The following is a 23364-nucleotide window of genomic DNA, read 5'->3' as shown; positions in this document are numbered from 1 at the left end:
AGAAATGCAGGTCTGTATCCTTTTCTTTGGTGGGCGAAGGGCATGTGCAAATTTCACCGCAATGAGGAGGCAAAGCGGAGCTGGGATGCGCTGAAGGTGATAGTGGAAATTAAAGAATTGGACGAGGTCATTGCACAAGCCGAGGCAGAGGTAGAGGGAGATTCGGGACGTGTGTTGCGCCCTAGAAAGTCGAAGGTGACAAAGAATTGAGTTGCAGGGGTGGTGAGGAACAAGCATCGGAGGAAAGTCCAGTGAGTTGTAAATGTTTCTGTTTTATGGTGGTGTCATGTCTTTTTTGGTATACGTCTTTTTAGACTATGCTTCGTCGGGGGCTTATGATGTACTTGGGTGGAATTTTGGTGGTCGTCTTTAATTGGCAAGTTTGGTAGGTTTTTGGTAGTCTTTTGTCGTGGTGGCAGAATTGCCTTTTTTGTAGTTTCAGATACTGGAGGTGCTGTTTGGATCTTATGCGTGTACTCTTTTTTGGATATTAATAAAATCAAAATTATTACCGAGCAAAAAAAAATAAAGCAGCTCATAGATTGAAACAAATGGAGAGTGCAAAGTTTATATAGACAAGTTGAAGAATTGGTTTAGGAAGGGTTGATAAGAGAAAGTTTGGGCCTATGTGCGATACCATTAATATTAGCACCAAAGAAAGGAGGAGAATAGAGAATATGTACAAACTCCAAAGCAGTTACCAGGATTACTAATAAATACATTAATTTTTTTGCCATGGATGGATGATATTATGGATTCTGAGTGGCATAAAGTATTTCAACAAGATAGATTTAAGGAGCGGATATCATCAAATCAGAATTCGAAAAAAGTTGTAAATAAAAAACTGTGTTCAAGACAAAAGAAGGTTTGTATGAGTTGTCCCCAATGTCATTCGGGTTGATGAATGGACCTAATACTTAGGTATTGAACCACATCTTGGTAAGTTTGCGATTGTATATTTGGATGAAATTCTAATTTTCAGTAAAACTAAAGAGAAACACCTAGACCATATCAAGTTGCTATTGCAAAGGTTAATAGAAGAAAAACTGTTGATGAATGTGAAAAAATGAAGTTTCATGGTTAGGTTAGTTTCTCTTGGGTTTGTTATTTTTGTTCATGTTTTAAAGATGAATCTTGAGAAAGTCAAAGCTATTGTTCAATGGCCTAAGCCAATATGTATTTCTGAAATTAGATCTTTTCAGAGATTCACTAGTTTTTATAGAAAGTTCATCAAAATATTTAGTGGGAAACCGATTATTGAAAAAGAATTCAATTGGATTGTTGCAGCTAAAAAGTTGTGTTGCTGAAGAAAGTTACCGAACAACCTGCTATAACTTTGCTGGACTTTGATAAGTTATTTGAGGTGGATTGTTATGCTAGTGGGATTGCAAATGGAGCTGTTTCAAGTCAAAATAATTTTTAAAAAGACCTATTGCTTATTTTAGTGAATTGAATGATGCTGAAAGAAAATATTCAATTTATGATAAAAAATTTTACGCAATTGTTGAAGTACTGAAGAAATGAAGATATTATATGTTATCAAAAGAATTTGTTTTATACGATTATAATAAGCACTACAATTTATGAATAAGCAAAGTAAGTTGAATCAAAGACAAGTCAAATGGGTTGAATTTTTCCAGAACTATTCATTTGTGTTGAAAAATAGGAGTGGAAAATCCAACACAGTGGATATTGTGTTGAGTAAATGACATAATTTGATAATGGAAATGAGAATTCAAGTTATTACTTTTGATGAATTGAAGATTTTGTATGAAACTGACAGTAATTTTGCTAAAACTTGAAATTCATAAGATGTCAATTAGTGGAAATAGAAATAGATGGTTGGATTATTTTATATAAGATGATTTGTGGTTCAAAGCAAATCAATTATGAATTCGTACAATTTCAATGTAGGAAATTTGATTAAAAAAACACTGTGATGACACAGTAGGACATTTTGAATTTGACAAGACAATAGTGATGGTATGTGCAAAACTATAGAATTTGTCAAACAACAAAAGGAAGTAGTCAAAATGTTGAAATGGATAAGTGACTAACAATTCTATGGAAACCATGTGAGGATATTAGTATAGATTTTGTGCTAGCATTATCAAGAACTCAGAGGTTATGTGGTGCAATCAAGATTGAGGATATCAATTAAAATTTGCCTAACCTTGCAGCCAGATGTTATAATCACAAAACAACAATAAATTATGCAACTTGGAATCCAAAATTCAATGATAGGTTTTATTGTAGCTTCTGTAGTCCATTCACCATACACAAGTAAATACAATGCTTTAAAACAAATCAAAATAAAATCCTTCTATAGCAGCTCTAATCAAGATTGCAATACATTTAATCAAAAATATCCCTCATACTGGTCATCACTTCTATCCTCATTTCTACAGCGCAATGTACTAAATTGGGTTTATAACTTCAACATGCTTTATTTCTTCTCAGCAAAGCAAATCCATGTTCTTTTGTCTACAGCATCAGCTAGCTCTTTCTTCAACATTTTTCTTCTCTCCCTTTCAATTCTGCTCTTCTATCTATTTGAACCGCACCCAATAAAAGGAAATGCAATGCCAAGGAAAGATGGAGTCGACCCCATTCAGCCCACATTCAAGTAGAATGACCATGAAAATAAAATATAAACAGCCAAGAAAACTTAGGCAATAAAATACGATGCAGCCAAATTAAACTCCATAAAATATTTTGCAAATGGTAATTGATCAAAAAAGTTGAAACATAAATAGAAAAAGTGTAGCTTAGATGTTATGTTTTCACAAAATGAAGACACCACCAATCCGTTGTCAAAAGCAAGAAACCTACCACAAATCACAGTAATAATCTCTACAAATTGATTTGTATTGCCAAAGGCATTGGGTTAAGTTTGGAGAGCTCAACCTAGATGCCAAGATGGAAACGACAATTAAACACTCTCATTGAATGGAAAGTAACAACTAGTGATTGACTCTTTCAATGATATGGAGCTTTAGTTCATTAACACCATGAATATTATCTGTCCAAACAAAGTCCAACTCAACATTGGAAATGGGCATTTCTCCTCCTATCACAATTGACCAAAAAAGCACATTTATTGCCTAAATATTCAACCTATAGAAGAGACAGCTCTTGTAGCTTCATATAAACCTTGTTGTTCACACTTATAGCTATTGTTGCCGTTTTGCAACAACTCATTAAACTGACTAATAATTTTCTGATGCAGTATACAAGTCAAAAATAGTATGATGGTGTCTCCCAAACACCTCTACAAAAGGATGAATTATGAAGCAGCTCAAAACCTTCCTAACACAAGCTCAAAGGAAAGCAAGTTGACATGAACTATGAACTACAACTCGAAAAAAACTTCACTGATGTTTTTGTGGTGCAGCATTACATATTACCTGGATGCTCCTGCATCAAACTTGTCCAATTTTTTTCTTCTACTATTCAGTTTCTCCACTTTGCTAAATACTCTCTATTTCTTTTCCCTTGTTTTTTCAATCACAAAGGAATCTATTATCACCTCAACTTCATCCAGCTCTTTCTCCAACTGTATCGACTCTTGTTCCTTTGCAAATCTAAAATTGCATTTTCTCCACTTGTCTACCCTTCATGGTAATGATACAAATCTACAACATTAACTCCTTCCAGAAATTCAATTTCATATGTTCCAATTTTTCTCCATTTCAATTCATTGCAAATCCCTTGAGGAAATCTCTATTTCCATAAATGTGTCAAAACTATGTCTCCAATCTGAAATTCCTGTTTTTTCCTCTTGCAATCGGCATTTCCTTTGTATTTTATGGTGCTCTTCTCCAAGTTTTTCTTCATCTTATTTTCTATTTTCTTAATGTACTCAGCAAAACCTTTCGTTGTAGCACTCTGTCTTCCCAAATCAGTATTATCCTTCAATTCATTTACCCCTCTTGAGCAGTAAACATAAACAACCTAAAATGGACTGTTTGTTGTACTTCTATTGAGTAAATATTTATATGCAAATTTAGCTTGGGCTAATACTAAATTCCACTTGATTTGACTTCTTTCCAGTCAAAAGCCTCAACAAATTTTCCAAGACTTCTATTAAAAAACCTATGTTTGCCCATCAGTTTGTGGATGATAGACTGAACTGTAACCCAATTTTGTGCCTAACTTCTTCAATAAAGTATGCCAAAAGTGACTAACAAATTTGTATCTCTATCCGAGTCAAGGTCCTTCACTAAACCATGTAGTCTAAGCACCTCTCTAAAGAACAAGGTAGCAGCATGCATAGCATCATTTGACTTCTCACATGGAATAAATTGTGTCACTTATGAAAATCTACATAGTATAACAAAAATAGAGTCATTCAGCAGTCCCAAAACAAAACCCATTCATCTTCCCATGATCTCTCTAGTATTGGCAATGGCTAATGGAAACAACATCAAGGTTTCCCTGTAACTGCCTAGAAGATGTTTGACCTGAAGGTGGAGGAATTCCCATCTATTGTTGTTCTTCGATGTTTTCTTGAGCTGGGGAAGACTATCTCATAGGTGTTCTTTTTACCTCTAACTTCCTTCTTGCGTTTTCTATATCTCCTTCACATTGGCCTTTCAATCTTTTATTCTTTTTTGGCTCTTCAGCCCCATCTCCTATCATGGTAGCAGACTTGGCCCTAGTGACATAACATTTGAAGTTGCCTTTTGTGGATTGTGTTGGGTCTCTGTAAGAACCTTAAAGGGTCTTCAACTGAGACAACTGACATTTAACTGAACCTGTTGCGTTTCAAGTGTGTTCTTTGCCAATTTGTAGCAGCAAATATAATTTTTGACAAACTTAAACACAAAAAGCAACTATAGGGAAACGCTAGAAATCAATTCTAATCCAGTAGTAAACTGATCAAACCCTTATTACATGTATTCAACCTTTATTTACCCTCAATACATAAACAGACAATAAAAGATAGGAACTGAAAAATACCAAGAATTGTTGGAAACCCTTATTTCTTCCTTGCTGGTCATACACAGTACATTATGACAGCATGCTATAACTCACTCCAGACTGACCCGAACAGCTTGCATGGTAGCTCAATGGATGACTCTAGGCTAGGCACACCTTCTCCTTATTTTGTTTATTTTTTTGGATCCTTCCAACATGCAAATCGCAGCCCCTTAGGTGATTGGCGCTACTCCCCAGGCAGCCGTACAGCCATCAAAAATATCTCCTTTGGGTATCTTTGTTTCCTTGTTTGTTGCAGCAACAAAATACTGATAAATAACGGTGCCCCTCTGACTAATAAGCACAAACTTGGTCCCTGAATGAAACCAACTGTAAGAGCAAGATCAACTGATATTTCACAGCCTCTAATGCTGTTGTACAAGAATACCACGTTTTCCTGTACCGATACCTCTGTTCACTGCAGAAGAATCTTCTGCTGAAACCCTTGGCCAAAACTCCTCTCAAAGCTCCAAACAAAAATATCAAAACTTAGCATAATGAAAAGAAGACCTAAAATCTTCTTTTAATCTTCTCCATTTAGGGTTGGCGCGATTCCCAAGAAAGGTGCGATTTGGCCTTTAATGATGTTTAAACTTTTATTATTTATTTTTGACTATTGAAGTGTCAAAAAATAAATCATCTTCCATTTAATATAAAAACTAGCCCCATCTGATGAGAAATAGACCCTCACTTAAGTTATAACTTAAAGTGACTTTTAAAACATTAAAACATTAAAGTTCGCCATTTAATATTTAATTAAAAATAATTAAATATTAATATCTCTCTAAGTATTCATCAGAAATGCTTGCCGTCTGAACTAGAGACTGCCAAACCATAATCTGTCCTTGCCCAACCTACTGGCTATAAATAGCAGGACTGCTAAAAATAGAAAGTATCTCAAACAGAGTCCTAGAGACCTCAAACGAAGACCAGACCTGGAGTGCTTGCTCTGAAGGAGGTGAATCAAACTCTGGAGGACCCTCTACCCAACCTCATCAGCCTACGAGGGTTAGTTAGTGATAGGGTAATCTACTCAGCTGACAAATGTCAACTAGAAGGGGACATCACAGTCTCAAATCAACAGATTGGATAGGTTCTAAGGAAATGCCAACTCCTATGATCAAACCCTCCAATTGACTTGGCCAACTTATAGAGTGAACCTATTTGGTTACTAACTCTCTCACTTTAGGCTCTGCAGGACCTAGGCGGGTATACCTACTCACTAATTGTTCCTTCAACTAATGCTTTTTATAGCAGATTTAGTGTCTTAATCTGATATCTCCTAGTCTCGGAATGGCATAAGTTTCTTAAACAAACTGATTTCAGATGTGTGTATTGATCTATGTATCTTACAAAAGTATATATGTTACACTTTGGCTAAATTACCTACTATACCTACTCTACTAATCCTAATGCTTAAAAGTAAAGGGTGATCGGTATGGTTAAAGGGTTTGTTTACAAATGATCAGTGCCTTTCCTCTTATTTGGGCTACAGAGTCTTATATTTCTTCAAGACTTATTGTGTAAACTTAGGAGACAGTTTTTAAACCCACTCCCTCTCGACGAGTCTGTCAGTTACTGTTTCTTATAAGCTCTACTTCAATGTCTATATTGTAACCCGCTTGAATGAATTTAACCCTAACTTTAAGAGACCATCCAAGGAAGAAATACAGGGAACAATTACAATTCACAAGTAAATCTTTTTTGATCCAAATCTACAATATGAAACACAGAATTTCACTGGAAGAACAAAAATAACCTTATCTCCTTTAGATAATATCACAAGCAACTGCCTTTTGAAAATATGTTAACTCTCAACACATATGAGAAAGAAAATGCAACTGGTTATTTTTCATAAAAAGTTTAAAAGTACAAAATTGCCTCCACCTCTTGTATCTCTATTCTCCCCTCTTTACATTTTACATCACACATATATATGTGGTTGAATGGTTTTCATACCCCTTTGGTTGAAAAGACACCCCCCTTTTAAATAAAAATAATTCCAAATCCCGAAATTGCCTTAGTTTATGTAATTAATTGTCACTTTACAAGTTGTTTAGGCATATTAGAGGTGTTTTAAGGCTATTTTATGGGTATATAATGGATAAATGGTCTTTAAATGATGTAAATACCCCCTTTGGTGCTTCACAATCCATTTTTTATGCCCATTATTGTGTTTATGTTATGGTTTCATATTGTGCAACAAATATAAAACATATTAGTTGTACCTATTCAATATATATATATATATTTAGAATTTTTCTTGTTCCTTGTCTTGGAATCTGGAATTCTAAAAATTGCAAAATTTAGGGTTCCAACAGATTGGACTTGTAACATCCTTGTTCTACTGATGCTTGCCTTTTGCTTGCAGATTTGCCTGAAGTATGGCTAACAATTTTGGACTCTAGCCATCTTTTACTCTTATCCCAAACAAAAGAGGATGTAATGAAAATATTTGTGACCTCTCTTTTAGGCTATCTGGCCTTGTGTAAAGGTTTTGAACTTACTACATAGTATCCTTCATCAATCATATCCAAAAGGTCATCAACAATGTCAGTGACGTCAAAATTCAGATGGAAAGCCTTCATTTGGTCAATGGTCAATCTCATCCAATCACTTCATCTTATCTCATGCTTGCTTGTACAATCCTCCTAAAAATTTTCAATATGAAGCTCATGCTCATACCAAGTACCAAGATATAAACTGTTTTTAATTCTTGTTGTCAAAGGAAGGCCTAGCATCGAACAAACGAAAATTAAATTTAGAGAGAATCCTCTCCACGTTCCTGGTATCATCATGAGTCTTGTAGGTGTAGTGGGTTAGTTGCATAGGAAAAGCTTCCCTTTTCTGTGGTGACACTTTTTGCTTACACATGCCATTTGCCTGCAGACTTCAAGGAAAACAATATAATCTACTGGCATATCTTGGCAACTTCTATTGTACTCTCAAAGCCCCCAAATTTGACATACAAAAATTTGTCAAATTGGATATAGAAGCTTCTGAATTGCATTATCAACTGTGTAGCTTCATACGATATCCTTACCTCTGGGTTGCCCCTAATTCTTCTAGCATTAAAAATACAAAAAGCATCTTGTAATCCTCCATCCCATATTCTTCCTGCAATGGGTAAAAATATTCATAAACCTACATAGTAAATGAGAGGATCCTAGCAAACTTCAATCCTGGCCATACTGCTTGTGTACTTGCAATTACATAGATCCGATATGAACACATACAGAAAATATGTGCTTTATGGAAACTGACAAACTGATCATGCATATGGTTACTAATCAATTTCGCCCAATCAACATATTATGATTCATTGCAAATAACAAGTACGAACTAGCACATCCACTTTTGAAAGTACTAGAGTCAACCTGCCACTACTCTGTGGAGCAGGGTAATTATGCTAAAATGTCCTCTTTAAAGTGGGCTCTCTGCAAATTCTTGGGGAGCTGTGATTTCCCTTTCTTCTCAACTTTAAGTGAATGCTTGGCAATGCTTCAGACACCAATCTTTCTTTTCCAAGAAATAATGTCATCTGGTCACTTCAGACATATTATAAACTCATCCCTCAACTGTTGGTGCTGTATCGACTTCTGCTACTAGTGCTGCTGCTTATGGGTCTCAATCTCACTTACGAAAGACAGGACCCCTATCCCTATCAAAGACTGGATCTAGCTCACGAAGGTATGGATCTTCGGTTCGCTCTGGATCTTCACCACCACCTAGATCTGGAACTGTTGCTGCACCTGCCCTTGCTTATGGATGTACCGCTTATGGATGCACCGCAACCCCTTTTGTCCTCCCACCCGCCCCTTGTACCTGCCCTTGCTTATGGGTAAACAACGGTTGCTGGGTCCCCATAGGGGCTGCTGAGTATATAGAAAGGGCTGCTGGGCGAGAAAGAGAAAGAGAAGGTCTTGAACCATACTGTTTAGCATTGGTAATCACGTGTTATGTGGGTCTTTCTCGGTACATACGGCCACTAGCACTACTTGTATTGAGTCACATCCCGACCCACAGTGACCATTTTGACCGAACTACCATCTATAAATTGATCAATGCTACCATGCCCCTCTTTTATCTGGATTACCCTACTACAATACTTAAGCATCATGCCATGTCGAGGAAGCAATTCTCCCTAGCCCAGAAAAGCTGACTCAGTAGACTCATCAAGTACCCCCTGTGCAAAAGGAGGCGGTTGATTCAAATCCAAATCCAGTCCTAGCCCCAGAGATTGTGGAGAAGGAGGCAGATGCTTATTACATGTAGCATACACACGTTATATAGGCAGCTGAATGGAACGCTATCAATAGGAATGCATAATAAGTTGTTTGAATGACTGGAAGTGCCCCAGACCGTTATTTCTGCGAGGGTATTTTATCTCCCATCCCACCCGCCATTATAGAGTATAATTTGAGCACATTTCCTATTGAATCTTAGTCCAATCTTATCACCACATTCCCATGTGTGTCATGATAATTTCCTATACATGCTAGGCCCAAGTAACTCACCTCAAACTTTGGTGTGGCAAAGAGACATGTCGAGGTCACTGGCGATGACTATAATGGTTTTCTTGCGACTCCACTTACTATTAGCAGCTCAAAATCACGGCAACAATACGATCCGGAAAATATGCTCTTTGCCTTTATATATATATGAGGTTTTGAATGTACCATCAGCTTCATTAATCGATGCACTTTAATGGATATTAAGGACCTTATTTAATCGGTGAAAAACCCAATCAACAAATTTTGTTAACTGTTCAATCCTCCGACTTCTTCCTTTTGTTCTTTTCACAAACAAGCTTTTCGGCGAATAGGAAGTTTCTTGAACCAGCTTGCTCTTTCTCTTACTACGGTCAATGACTTCTTTGATTGGTGAACTTTAAAGTTTGCAGACATGAAATTTTGCCAAAACAAGGGACATATGCTTCTCTTTTCGGCAAGAGACCAAGTTTGGGAACCAAGACTTCAAGCGACTATGAAACACAAGGCTTGTTCAACGGTTTGAAAGGTTAGCAAAGATGACTTTTTGCCAAAAAAGGAGAAATGCAAAGCAAAACTTAACCAATAAAAGAAATCAAAGTGCTTTCAGCCAAAAGGGAGGTTAGCGAACATAATTTTTCGCCAAAAAAGAAAATATCGGAACAAAGACTGACCAAAGGCGCAATATTGAACTTTTTCGATCAAAAGAAGGGTTCACAAACTCAAAATTTTGCCGATAGAGGAGTTTGCCTAAGGGCAGTCTTGCTGAAAGAGAAACCAAAGGAATTTTAAAGACTTTGCGAAAAGAAAGACACTTAGACAAAGGAGCAATAGATAAAAGACAAGGGAAAAAACACTCATAAGATTGAACTAATATAACAGAAGGATAAGGCAAGATCTAGCGTTGTGTATTTATGATCTCTATGTCATTCTCAGGGGAGGAGGCGGATTGGAAGCCTTCAATTTGTTTTTTCTTACCAACAATTTTTGTTAGTAGGGTTTCAAAAGCCAAACATCACTCTTTCCTGAAACCTAGCATCAAGGTGGATTCTAGGGAGGTCTTGGAACCTAGTCCTTCAAACAGTTAGATTGTCTTTGTCAGGACTGAATTTTAAAAATTATCGGTGTTTCAATTTTTGCTGATGGTAGTTTCTTTTAGCCAGGAGAAGGTATCTTGGTCTTTATACAATAGGTAAGCCTTATGCCTTTTTAGCCTTTCTGGTTCCTTTGACCCATATTGTAATGATTTATTCTTGTTGTTTGTAACTAGGTAAATATGGGTTCGGATTGCCTTAAGGCAACATCCAAACCCATTTAGGACTGGGCCCTATCCTAAAGGGGTAATGTGCCCCCAAGATTGAGCCCAGCCCTATACTTCCACGCCACAATAATAAATTGGCGCCAAAAGAAGGAGGCCGACTTGGATACTAATAAAGGCTAAAGACTCATATAAATAAAGCCATCTTGCAAATACAATTCAATCATTCATGCATTCAGCGAATTAGCAAGTAAAAGGTGCGAACTTACACAAGGATTGTGCGAACTTGTCTATGATTGTGCGAATTTGTTCAAGAAGACATAAACCGTTTTGGTGCAGACTTGAAGAGATTAGAAGTGCAAATCTGTCATACAAAAGAGATCAGATCTGAAAGGCAAGCTAAGTATTGTATTTGTGCTATTAAAGGAGAATATATAATCTGACCTGTGGGTCTTTAATGTTGGGTTTTTCCTCCTTGGAGGTTTTCCCAGGGTATTTGTGTTTGTCTCTTGTTTACTTCCTTCATTTCTGAGTTTACTGAATTATGGTTTACTAAAATGTTACAAATCTGATTAACAAACTAGGGCATAATTAAAAGACATAAATCTGATTACTGATCTAGGGCACAAAATTACAATTCTGCTAAGCTGTTACTAACTTCAGATTTTAGTAAATCATTTGTTCCATATAGCTGCTGTTTGTTTTCAGATTAAAATGTCAGGTTTGAGGGCTGAAAATAGACTTGATGGAGCCCTTGATTTTGCTGCTTGGAAAGTTTGTATTCTATTGATCCTTGAAGAGAATGATCTGCTGAAATTTGTAGAAGAAGAAAGGCTGTCCCCTCCAAAAGATGCTGAAGAGCTGAAGCAGTTCAAGAAAGACTCCCTCAAGACCAGGAAGATCATAATTGAATCCGTCAAGAATCATCTTGTCACTGTCATATCAAAATTTGCGTCTGCCAGGGAAATGATCAAGCACTTGGAAGGGATGTATGAAGTCAACAACCTCAGCAGGGCTCTTGCTCTAAGACAGCAGCTTCTTCACATGAAAATGAAAGAAGAAGACTCAATCATAGCCTACTTTATGAAGATCAATGAACTAAAGGACACGCTAAGTACTCTTGATTGCCAAATCTCGGATAAAGATCTTGTTATGATTGCATTAAATGGTATACCTGATGAATGGGAACCATTCATTCGTAGCATTGGTGGAAGAGCCGATCGTCCCAACTTTGAGCGTCTTCAATCTGATTGCATCGAAGAGGAATCTCGAATTGAGGTAAGAGGAAAACTCAAGAACTCTCACAAAGATAATCATGTTCTCTTAGCTAAATCTAGGAAAGGTGGACATTGGAAGAATGAAAAGAGAAGCAAAGATTTTAGATCCTCCTCTTATGATCCAAGGAAGAAGTCAAGAGATTCCTCTCACATTCGTTGCTTCAGATGTGATAAGTATGGTCACTATGCTAGAGATTGTCAGAATGATCCAAAGGAAAGGGAAGTCAATTTAAATGAAGTTGCCGAACAAAGTGAGGATTATCTTCTTATCTCTGCTCTATCCAGCAATGTTCCTACGGACAGTAATACGTGGATACTTGACAGTGGTGCCTCCAGACACATCTCAGGTTTTCATGAGCATCTTTAGTAATCTGATTGAAAAGGACACCAACCTTCATGTGGTAATCCGTGATGATGCTCGATACTCGGTAAAAGGTTCTGGTACCACCTCTTTAAAACTAGATTCTAGTAGTTCCTTACAACTCTGTGATATTCTCTTTGTACCTGGTATTAAAAGAAATCTTATTTCCATTTCTGCCTTAGAAGATAAGGGTTTGCAAATAGAATTTTCTAAAGGGAAAGTACTCGCTTGGTCTAAGAAATCTAATTTCAAAACTGCTTGTGTTATTGGAAATAGATGTGATAGTTTATATAAGCTTGCAGCTAATCCAATTCAAGCTCTCATCCATGAGGCCCCTGAATCATGCTAGCTATGGCATAGAAGACTTGGACATCTACACTTTCAAGCTCTTCCCACTCTCGGTAAAATGGTTAAAGGTATGCCTAAACTTAGTTTATCTCATGATGATGCTTGTAAAGGTTGTGCAATGGGTAAGAATGTAAAGAATCCTTTTCATAAAAGCAATAGTAGGGCTAAAGAAAAGTTAGAACTTATTCATTCAGATTTATGTGGTCCTATGTCTGTAGCATCTCCTAGCGGTTTTCTGTATTATGTTATTTTCATAGATAATTTCTCTAGGAAAACATGAATCTACTTTCTTAAATCTAAAAAGTCTGAAGAAGTCCTAAACAGATTTAAAGAATTCAAAGCCTTAGTTGAAAACACTACAGGAAATCAAATTAAATGTTTAAGGTCTGACAATGGAGGTGAATACACCTCAGGTAGTTTCTATGACTTTTGTGTTAAGGCAGGAATTAAGAGGGAGTTTTGTGTTCCCTACAATCCTCAGCAAAATGGAGTTGCTGAAAGAAAGAACGGGACCATTGTTGAAGCTGCAAGAGCCATGATCCATGATCAAGACCTGCAACCTTTTCTATGGGCAGAAGCATCCAAAACAGCAATTTATATTCAGAATACATGCCCTCATCGTGCCCTAAAGGATGTAACTCCTGAAGAAGCTTTTACAGGAATCAAACCTGACATCAGCCACCTAAGGATATTCGGGAGCCCGGTGTATGTTCATGTGCCTAAAGAAAAACGAACCAAGTTGGATCCATCTGGAAAGAAATGTATCTTAGTGGGATACAACGAATCTTCCAAAGCCTTCAGGATCTACATTTCAGGTCAAAGGTATGTTGAGGTAAGTAGAGATGTAACTTTTGAAGAAGATATTGCTTTCAAAAGATCTAAAGGTTCATTATCTAGCAATAATGATATGGTGATTGAAAATCAAGATTCAATAGTTGATGCTAACCCTGAGATACAAGAGGAGTCTACTAACCTTCCGAATCAGGAAGTTCAGAATGACCCAACAGAACCCATGCACTCTACCGATATACCTCAAGATATTGTGGTTTGCAAGAAGAGACCACTTTGGGTTAGAAACACGATTCAAGATGCTGAAGGATTTGCTGCTCCCAGAGGAACCTTTAGAGATAGCAGGAGATTCCAAAACCAAACCAACTACATTTCTGTGATGTGTAGTATCATTGAGTCTGAACCTCACAATGTCGAAGAAGCTATGTCCCATCATGCTTGGAAATCAGCCATCGATGAAGAGTATGGGTCTATCATCAAGAATGATGTCCGGGACATTGTACCCAAACCCAAAGGTAAGTCTATTGTTTCTTCTAAATGGTTGTTTAAAATTAAGCATAATGTTGATGGTAGTATTGAAAAATACAAAGCTAGGTTTGTAGCTCGTGGTTTCTCTCAAAAAGAAGGAATAGATTATGAAGAAACTTTTGCTCCTGTTGCTAGATATACTTCTATTAGATCTATAATAGCTATTGCTGCAGCCAAAAGTTGGGAACTGCATCAAATGGACGTTAAGACAGCCTTCCTTAATGGTATCATTGAGGAGGAAGTCTATATTGAGCAACAAGAAGGTTATGTAATCCATAAAAGAGATTCTCATGTTTGTAGGTTGAAGAAAGCCTTATATGGGCTCAAACAGGCTCCTCGTGCTTGGTATGAAAGAATTGATAAGTATTTACTAAGCTTAGGATTTTGTAAGAATGATGCTGATGCTAACATTTACTTAAAGTTTATAATGATGATATGCTTATTTTGGTTTTGTATGTGGATGATTTATTTCTCACTGGTGAAAATAAACTAATCATAGGATGTAAGAAAGAATTAGCCTCAAAATTTGAAATGAAGGATTTAGGTCTAATGCATTACTTCCTAGGGTTAGAAGTATGGCAAAATTCCAATGAAATTTTTCTAAGTCAAGGAAAATATAATATTGATATTCTGAAAAGATTTAGAATGATGGATTGTAAACCCATGCATACTCCTATGGAATCTAACTTAAAGAAATTAAGTGTTTTTGCAACTAACTCTGATTTTGCAGATCCATCTGAGTACAGGCAGTTGATTGGATCCTTGATGTATCTAGTCAATACAAGGCCAAATATTTGTTATGTTGTGAATGCCCTCAGTCAGTTCATGAGCTTGCCTAAACTTGTTCACCTGGTGGCTGCCAAGCACATTCTAAGATACCTGCGTGGCACTATTGGTTATGGCCTGAAGTATTCACTTAATATCTCAATCTTCTTGGAAGGCTATTCAGATTCAGATTGGGTAGGAAGTGTCAAGGACAGGAAAAGTACTTCAGGTATCTGCTTCAATTTTGGCTCTGCAGTGATCTCTTGGGCATGTAGAAAGCAATCTTCTGTAGCATTAAGCACTGTCGAAGCTGAGTACATTGCAGCATATGTTGCATCCAGAGAAGCAGTGTGGCTTCGCAAACTCCTTGTTGGGTTATTTGGTCAAGCTAGTGATCCTACCACCATTCATTGTGATAATCAAAGCTGTATAAAGATGTCAGTAAATCATGTGTTCCATGACCGGTCCAAACATGTGGAAATGCACTATCAATTCATTCGGGATATGGTGCAAAGAGGCGCCATTCAACTAAAGTACATTAGCACAGATGAACAGGTTGCGGACATCCTTACCAAACCCTTATCCAGAGTGAAGTTCGAATACTTCAGAGACAGACTTGGTGTTGTGGAAAATGGAACCCTAATTGAGGGGGAGCTCCAATCTCAGTGACTCTATCTGCAGCACTTTGATCATTCTTTGCTTGTGTGCAAAAATGAATTGTGCCCACTCTATGCTTGTGTGCTAGATGGAAAATTGTAATTATGCAAAGACCCACTTGTGTATTACACTTTCTATGCTTGTGTGCTAGAACCATCCTATGCTTGTGTGCTAGGTGGAAGATGTAATTCTATGCTTGTGTGCTAGATCCATTCTATGCTTGTGTGCTAGATGGAACTCTAAAGGTTCAGATTATGTATTCTCTTCTTCCCTAGTTAAGAGGGAGTGTTGTTTGTAACTAGGTAAATATGGGTTCGGATTGCCTTAAGGCAACATCCGAACCCATTTAGGATTGGGCCCTATCCTAAAGGGGTAACATGCCCCCAAGATTGAGCCCAGCCCTATACTTCCACGCCACCCTAAATACTCCACGCCACAATAATAAATTGGCGCCAAAAGAAGGAGGCCGACTTGGATACTAATAAAAGCTAAAGACCCATATAAATAAAGCCATCTTGCAAATGCAATTCAATCATTCATGCATTCAACGAATTAGCTCTGCAAGTAAAAGGTGCGAACTTACACAAGGATTGTGCGAACTAGTCTATGATTGTGCGAATTTGTTCAAGAAGACATAAACCGTTTTGGTGCAGACTTGAAGAGCTTAGAAGTGCAGATCTGTCATACAAAAGGGATCAGATCTGAAAGGGAAGCTAAGTATTGTATTTGTGCTATTAAAGGAGAATATATAATCTGACCTGTGGGTCTTTAATGCTGGGTTTTTCCTCCTTGGAGGTTTTCCCAAGGTATTTGTGTTTGTCTCTTGTTTACTTCCTTCATTTCTAAGTTTACTGAATTATGGTTTACTAAAATGTTACAAATCTGATTAACAAACTAGGGCATAATTAAAAGACATAAATCTGATTACTGATCTAGGGCACAAAATTACAATTCTGCTATAGGTGACAGGTCATATAGAACCCTAATTAACCTATCATTAAAAGAAATGCAGAACAGGGAAATAAGCAAAAAAAAACTTTGTCCCACTATTAAGTTTTGTCAAATCTTTTATAGTATTTTTTATATTGCTAACTGGTTAATCCTATTTTTAGTATGAAGAATTACCCAATTAGTCAAAACAGCCCTTTAAAAAATCATGATGCACAAGGACTGTTAGTTTTGGGAGCTTCACGTGAGGAGTTTTGAAAATTCGGCTCAACAAATAAAAATTTTATAGGTTCTAAAGATTGAGATGCAAAGATACAGGGATGGATTCATTTCAGAATTCCCCGGATTCAAACACCAGTCCAATATGATGGTCCACAAGTTGGGCGGATATGCGACACAACTATTAAAGAATGTTGAAATATCCAGAGATGAGGTTATAGAGGGCTGAAAATGGAGTACCTTCAAAGTGCAACTCAAATTTAACTCTGCACAGCAGTTAGGCGGTCCAACGCATTAAACGTTTATTAAATAAGAAATTCAAGAGCTCTAGCAAACACGAAGAAAAAAGAAGAACAGCTCATACAGAGGAGTTGGCACGGCATGCTAGCGCTAAAATTTCATGAAAAAGGAATCATAATAATTAATTTGTTGCATATGTCTAAAAATGTCAGGGCCTAAACCCTAGGATGATCTGGTTGGCTTTGTAAAACGTGTATCGAAGACAATTAACCTGGTTCAAGGGTGTGGCATTTTAAAAACATTGTTAGGGTTAGAATTAATAGACCCCTGCAATTGTTAGCAAACCATTCCGATCAAATCGGTTTTGAAATTCTGAATGTTTCTACAATTATCGTCGTGGATCTAAAATAAATGTTAGAAATCACGTGAGAATTGCTGCTTCGGTACGGAAAATTACCAGTAAGAAAACAAAAATTTAAAGAAAAAACTAGATTTTAGAAAACCGAATTAGAATTCAAATAAAAACTAGGCAAATCCTATATCATCATAATTTCTACAGAAGGAGATTGAAGCTAACTCGACCTGAAATTTCGATGAAACGTAGCATATAAATTTAGCCCAAATCTGATTTTATTGGAATGCTTCTTTCTATTTTATATATATTTTCTTCCTATCCCTTTATTCTCCTCTCTGTTTTCCTTCGCTTGGAAATGATAAGAAGTTCCGAGTCGTCCAAAAAGCGGAAAATTCCTCTAAACGTGAAAAGCAATAACCGTGAAATTTAAAAAATAAAATAAAAATAGGTTTTAATACAAAAAAATTACATTAATATTTTAGATTATAAAAGGATGATAATGGTTGAAATTTAAAAAATAAAAATAAAAATAGGTTTTAATACAAAAAAATTACATTAATATTTAAGATTATAAAAGGATGTTCTTCTCAATGTTTGGGTAGATTATAAAAGGAGATTTTGGTTATGTCATAATTTTGATTTGTGTTTTTTCGTTGACATAATGTTTTTTTCTAAAGTAAAGAGTTGATTTTATTATTTTTTATTTATTGCAACATCTTTTAGGCTATCACATTTATAATAATTCTTGATCTTTTACATGACCTTACTTTCTATCACTCTTCAATTGTTATTGAAGTTGAATGTTTGACAAAATGGCATTGCAAGTCAACGGACTTGGGATATTTGTTTTCAACTTGTTCCATGAGATTTCCTTATCAAAACACCCCCAAATGTGGTTCTCTCCATTCCAAAATTTGATAATGCATGTCATTGGTTAGACAACTTTAAAAAGATATTTTGTGGGAAGAATCCCACTAAAAGTATGTTCAAAGACTAAGTCACCAAGGCATCAATCATTCACCTTTATACCATGGAAAACCTTATCGAAGTTTTTTCCTTTTTGTTTTGTTAAATCTAAGCATGTTAAAGCCACATCAAGCATGATCCCTAGTTTGCCTAATTTTCCTTGATTGTCTTCTCATCCTAGACTAGAGATATCATTGTCTTTAATGAGAAATCTCTATTTGTCCTTGTCTAGGTGGAGTTTCCTAGTTTACCCTTATTGTGCTAGAATTTTTTAACATAGATAGCTACCTCTCTAGGCTCTATTATGTGTGCCACACTAGACAAGTTCCTCTTAGATCAACCTCATAAGAGGGTTTGTGTAGAATTTGATCTCTCCAAGGATCAAAAGGAGACAGTAGACATCCAAATTAGATAGATGGGATACACTCAACTCATTCTCTATTTAAATATGTCAAATATTTGTTATATACTCCAATATTCTAAGCATGGGATTCAATATTACCCCTTGGCACCTCCCTATCTAAGTCCAACACCCAACCCACCTTTAGGTCCCCACCTCCTACAAAAAAATGAGGCTAGTTTATAGTCGTATTTCACAAAACCAAGAACCCTAGTAACGATGGCCCCTCAACTAAGTCATCCTCGAGGTCTAGAGGGTCATCCTGGAAATCTCAATTTATAATTTTAGAACCTCCAAATATAGGGAAATTTGTTGACTCCCCTCATGGGGATATGTGCACGATGAGGTCAAATTCTCTTTGTAGACACCTAAATTTGTCCTTTAATTAAATAACTAATTATTATTTATTTAATTACTTATCCTAATGTCTTCTATTGATTTATTTAATTAATAGACTAAGCATTTTTTATAATTTAAATAAATACTTATTATTTATTTAATCCCACCTACTCTTCCAAATTAAATAAATATTTTATTTATTTAATTTATGTAGTCTTTCCTCTATTATGTAGTATTACTTTGTGCATGAAATGGTTGATAATGGTAAGATCTTGATTAAAAAAAGATGACACTCTAGATGATGTTGTAGATTCTCTTATGAAGCCATTGACCAAGAAAAAGTTCTCTTGGTGCACGAAGGTCGTGGTCCTTGATCATTGTACTTGATTTTATTTTATGTATCTCTTGGATGTAATTGCAATGTATATGTCAAGTTCAAGTGAGAGAATGCTAGGATAAGATGATATTAACCTTGAAATCCTAAGTCATTCATATGTCTTCATGTTCTTTGGAAAATATTCCCTATGATATGTGAGAAAAAATATTAAATATTTGTACTTTATGGCTATTTGTAATTGCATTTTCAAAAGGTGAACATGAAGAGGTGATAAATATAAATTAAAATGCATAAAAAAATACACTCCTTCACATGTCCATAATGAGACATGAAGGGTTGTGCATAAGGAGACCGAGTTTGGGAGGAGAAAAGGTGTCCATTTGAAGATATGAATAGTCACTGCAAGCTACAGAGCATTCAGTATATGTAAGACTAAGTGGGTTTGGGTTTGGTGCCCATGAGGAGTCGCTTAAAATTTTATTTATTATTTTATTATGTCTATTGGATATTCATTCCCCAAGGCATGATTTTTTGCAAGTGGTTTTGGCTCCTTGTTTTGGGAAAACAACAGTAGTTTTTCTTGTCCCATTTGGCTATAAATTGGAGCCAAGTGATACTTGTTTATTCACCAGTTGGTCAGTGTTTCCAAGTAGTTTCTAGATCATTTAGAGAAGTGTAGTGAAGTGTATTATTGTGGTGTTCTATCTTTTGAAGAATAATAATATACTTGTCCTTGTTCCTTGGTGGAGTTTATTCCCAAAAGGGTTTATGCACGTAAATTTGGTGTCTCTTCTAATATATTTGATTTTATATTTATGTTGAATGGTGCAATCACATGTTAATTTCAGATTTGTTTATAAGAAAGTTAATATTGCAAGTTTTCCTCGCCTTATTTCTCAACGGGTATAAAAATGGTCGACAATGTCAATCGTATAACTCATGCCTCGTTTGCTAATGATACCTTATTCGATGAAGCCAATATAAAGTAGACAAATTTATCAAGGATTCTTTGGAAGAATACACAAAAATATTGGACCAAACCATGAACAAAGAAAAAGTCAGAAATATTTTTCTTCAACACTAAGAAGATAATACAAAGAAGAATAGCCAATCTGCTTGGCTTCCTTATTTCCTCCCTCCTAGCCAAATAACTCAATGCACTAATATTTATTGGACTTGCAAATCAAGCCATTGGGAGGAGATCATGGAAAATTGTAGAAGCAAAACAATTGCCTAGAAGAGCAATTGGCTCTCTCTTGCAAGAAGGATGAAAATAATTATATTTATTTTATGTGTTGTTCCATTTATGTCATATCATGCTACCAAATCATACACAAGATAGAATCCAATTTGGAAAGCTTCCTCGAGAAATTTCTCTAGGAGAGGTAAAAAGAAGGGGGGAAATACCTCTAATTCATTGGGAAAAGGCTTGTGCTCCAAAATTTGCAAGTGGTGTTGGGCTAAGATGCATGAAGGCCCAAATCCTATCCTTGGGTGCTAAAATTTCATGGAAAATATATAGAGCCGCATCAGCTCTAGTGCAACTTTTTTTTTAAATAAGTATAGGACAGGACATAGCCCAACAAGATTTTAATGATTGGAAACTCTATTGGTGGCTCAACAATATGGATATTTGTGTGGGAAATTAGGAGTCATGTCACTAATCACCTTGCATGGAAGATTAATGATGGTAGACAAGCAGAATTTTGAATTGATTTTTGGAATGGTCATAAATCTCTTGGGAATTAGAAGGGGTGGTGGGCCACGTCGAAAATACACTAACAATGTTTAGTTCGAAGGTAGCAAACTATGTTGTTGTGATTTCCAATGGTGTGGGTGAAAGATATGAATGACTCAATGTGATGGCCCTTCCAATACCTAATGATACAAGATGTACTTTACAAACAAAATTATCTCAAAGAAAGATACTCTTGAACAACCAAAACAATGAGATAATATGATGTGGCTAAAAAAAGGGTGAATACTCAGTAAAAATTGGATATAAAATTCAAGATGCAATCCAAGAAGATAAGGATTGGCCTTCAGTTTTGTGGTGGCATACCTCAATTTCGCCCAAAGTTAGGGATTTCCTCTAGATAGTATTCCACAAAAGAATATTAACAATTGAAAGACTTGCCTCGATCTGTATTTACGATCTGTCAAGGTACCCACTTTTTGCAACAATAGTGAAACAATAGACTATCTTCTACTCAAATGTTTGTTTACATGTATGTGTTGGGATTGTGTACAATCTTCACTAAGTTTCTATGGGCCTCGATAAGGATATATTGTGGAGGTCACGAGAAGTTGGCCTAGGATTAAATAAAATTCCCTATCGGTGGATGTATGGATTATCTTACCTTCCCTTCTTGTCTAGTATATTTGGAAGGAAAGGAACAAAGGAGTCTTTAACTATATGTACAAGCCAGTCAAGAAAGTAATTAGAACAATAAAAGAAAGCATATGTGAAGTAGTAAACACAAAATGTAGGGTGAAAACAAGAAAGGTCTTTACTAAATGGGATGAGGAGTTATAGGATCTTGAACGGCCAAAGGGGGAAATAAGGGGTAAAAGGCAGAAAAGGATTAAAGCCAAATGGGTCACTCCTATCCCAGGGATGTTCAAACTTAACTTTGATGGCACTACAAAGGGAAACTGTAACTTGGTTGGAGCAGGTTGCATTATAAGAGAACAGTAGCAAATATTTGTGGGCATTTTAAAAAAGGTCAACAGTGCCACTAACAATTAAGCTTAAATGGAAGCACTTGTTCTAGGGATAGGTTTGTGTAAATTCAAAAATATAAAAAATGTGGATATTGAAGGTGATTTGCAACTATGTGTTCAAGCCATAATTAGACAAGGTAGGACAAATTGGAAGCTTAACAATTGGGTCAATTTGGAATGGTATCTTTCAAGCTATATAGGAGTTGACCATATCTCATATATTTTTTGAGGTCAACATGGTTGTTGACAACTTGGCAAATTATGTCATTACACAAAATGTAGACATAATTGTGGACTCAAATATCAGTAGATGGTCAAGTTTGTAAATAATTACATCGAAGGAACAACCTAACAAATTTTCAACAGAAGTCACATAAATGGGAGCTCACTCCAAAAACCAATGCTCTTAATAAAAAAAAAAAAAATCAGCAAAAAAAGAGGTCTTTTTCAGTGCAAACTAGAAGAGACTTGGTAATTGGTGTTTGACATGTGGGTCACTCACAAGATTCACAAAGTCCTTGTTAGTGGTCTGATAATTGGATGATATGAGATGATAACTATTAAAAAAGACATTATTAAAAGAACAGTGAGTGGATGCACGAAAAATTAATACTAATTTATTATCAAAGTAGTCTAAATAAGATTGGTTGAGTGATGATAGTGGCTTGTAAGTAAAGGCCCAAATTAATAACAAAAGGACTTACCTCGATACTTAAATTAGGGGATCAAAGGATGTGAAATGGGTGCAAAGACAATTAGGTTGTTTGAGATAAGTAAGATAGATAAGCAAAAATATTTTTTGGCTAAATAAGATACATAATGATTAAGGATTGAACTTAGGATAGACAGTGTGAAGTTGTGTTTGGAGTTTTCAAGAGTGTATCAATGGTCCCTATTGATGGAAGTACTAAAGTAGTACTCAACTTTATTCCTTCTCGAGAAGCCTCATCATTACTATTAACTGCCTACCTTGGTTGTGCTAGTTGAGTCTTGTGATTGGTGCTTTGATAGGTTGTCGAGTCTAAATTCTTTTACCTTTGCGTACATTAGATAATGAGGTTGATAGTGAATTTTTCATACAAAACTTGTAACTAATAGACAAATTATTAGAAAGAGTGCAATGGTAGGAAGGAAGCATTTTGGGATTAAGTGGTGATGTGAGGATGAGAATACATAACAATAGTTATGGAGGCTATTCAGAGTCGAAGAAGATGGCCTCAGGTAAACCATCAAGTAAACCATTGGTTCCCAATATTGCAAGGTGGACACAAGCACAATGGTGTGATAATGGAGGCTTTCTATAAATGTTGCTCATGAAACAAGTTATAGAAATTGAACCTCAAGATTCACTCACTTCGTGGTCAAAGAGAACATTTTTTTAAA

The 23364-nt window shown here is 36.0% G+C and overlaps 1 protein-coding gene across 1 annotated transcript in view; it reads right to left on the bottom strand.

The window, feature by feature from the left end:
- Positions 1-17634, bottom strand: part of LOC131069416 (uncharacterized) — a 49223-nt gene extending 31589 nt beyond the window's left edge. Inside the window, exon 1 of the mRNA XM_058004830.2 lies at positions 17443-17634. The gene's annotated coding sequence lies outside the window, so the exon portion shown is untranslated. The remainder of the gene's footprint in view (positions 1-17442) is intronic.
- Positions 17635-23364: the final 5730 nt, after the last annotated feature.

Source organism: Cryptomeria japonica, chromosome 10 (assembly GCF_030272615.1).
Source record: "Cryptomeria japonica chromosome 10, Sugi_1.0, whole genome shotgun sequence".
NCBI classification, from domain to species: domain Eukaryota; kingdom Viridiplantae; phylum Streptophyta; class Pinopsida; order Cupressales; family Cupressaceae; genus Cryptomeria; species Cryptomeria japonica.
The sequence above is the reverse complement of the archived record's forward strand: the minus strand, read 5'-3'. Positions and strand labels throughout refer to the sequence as shown.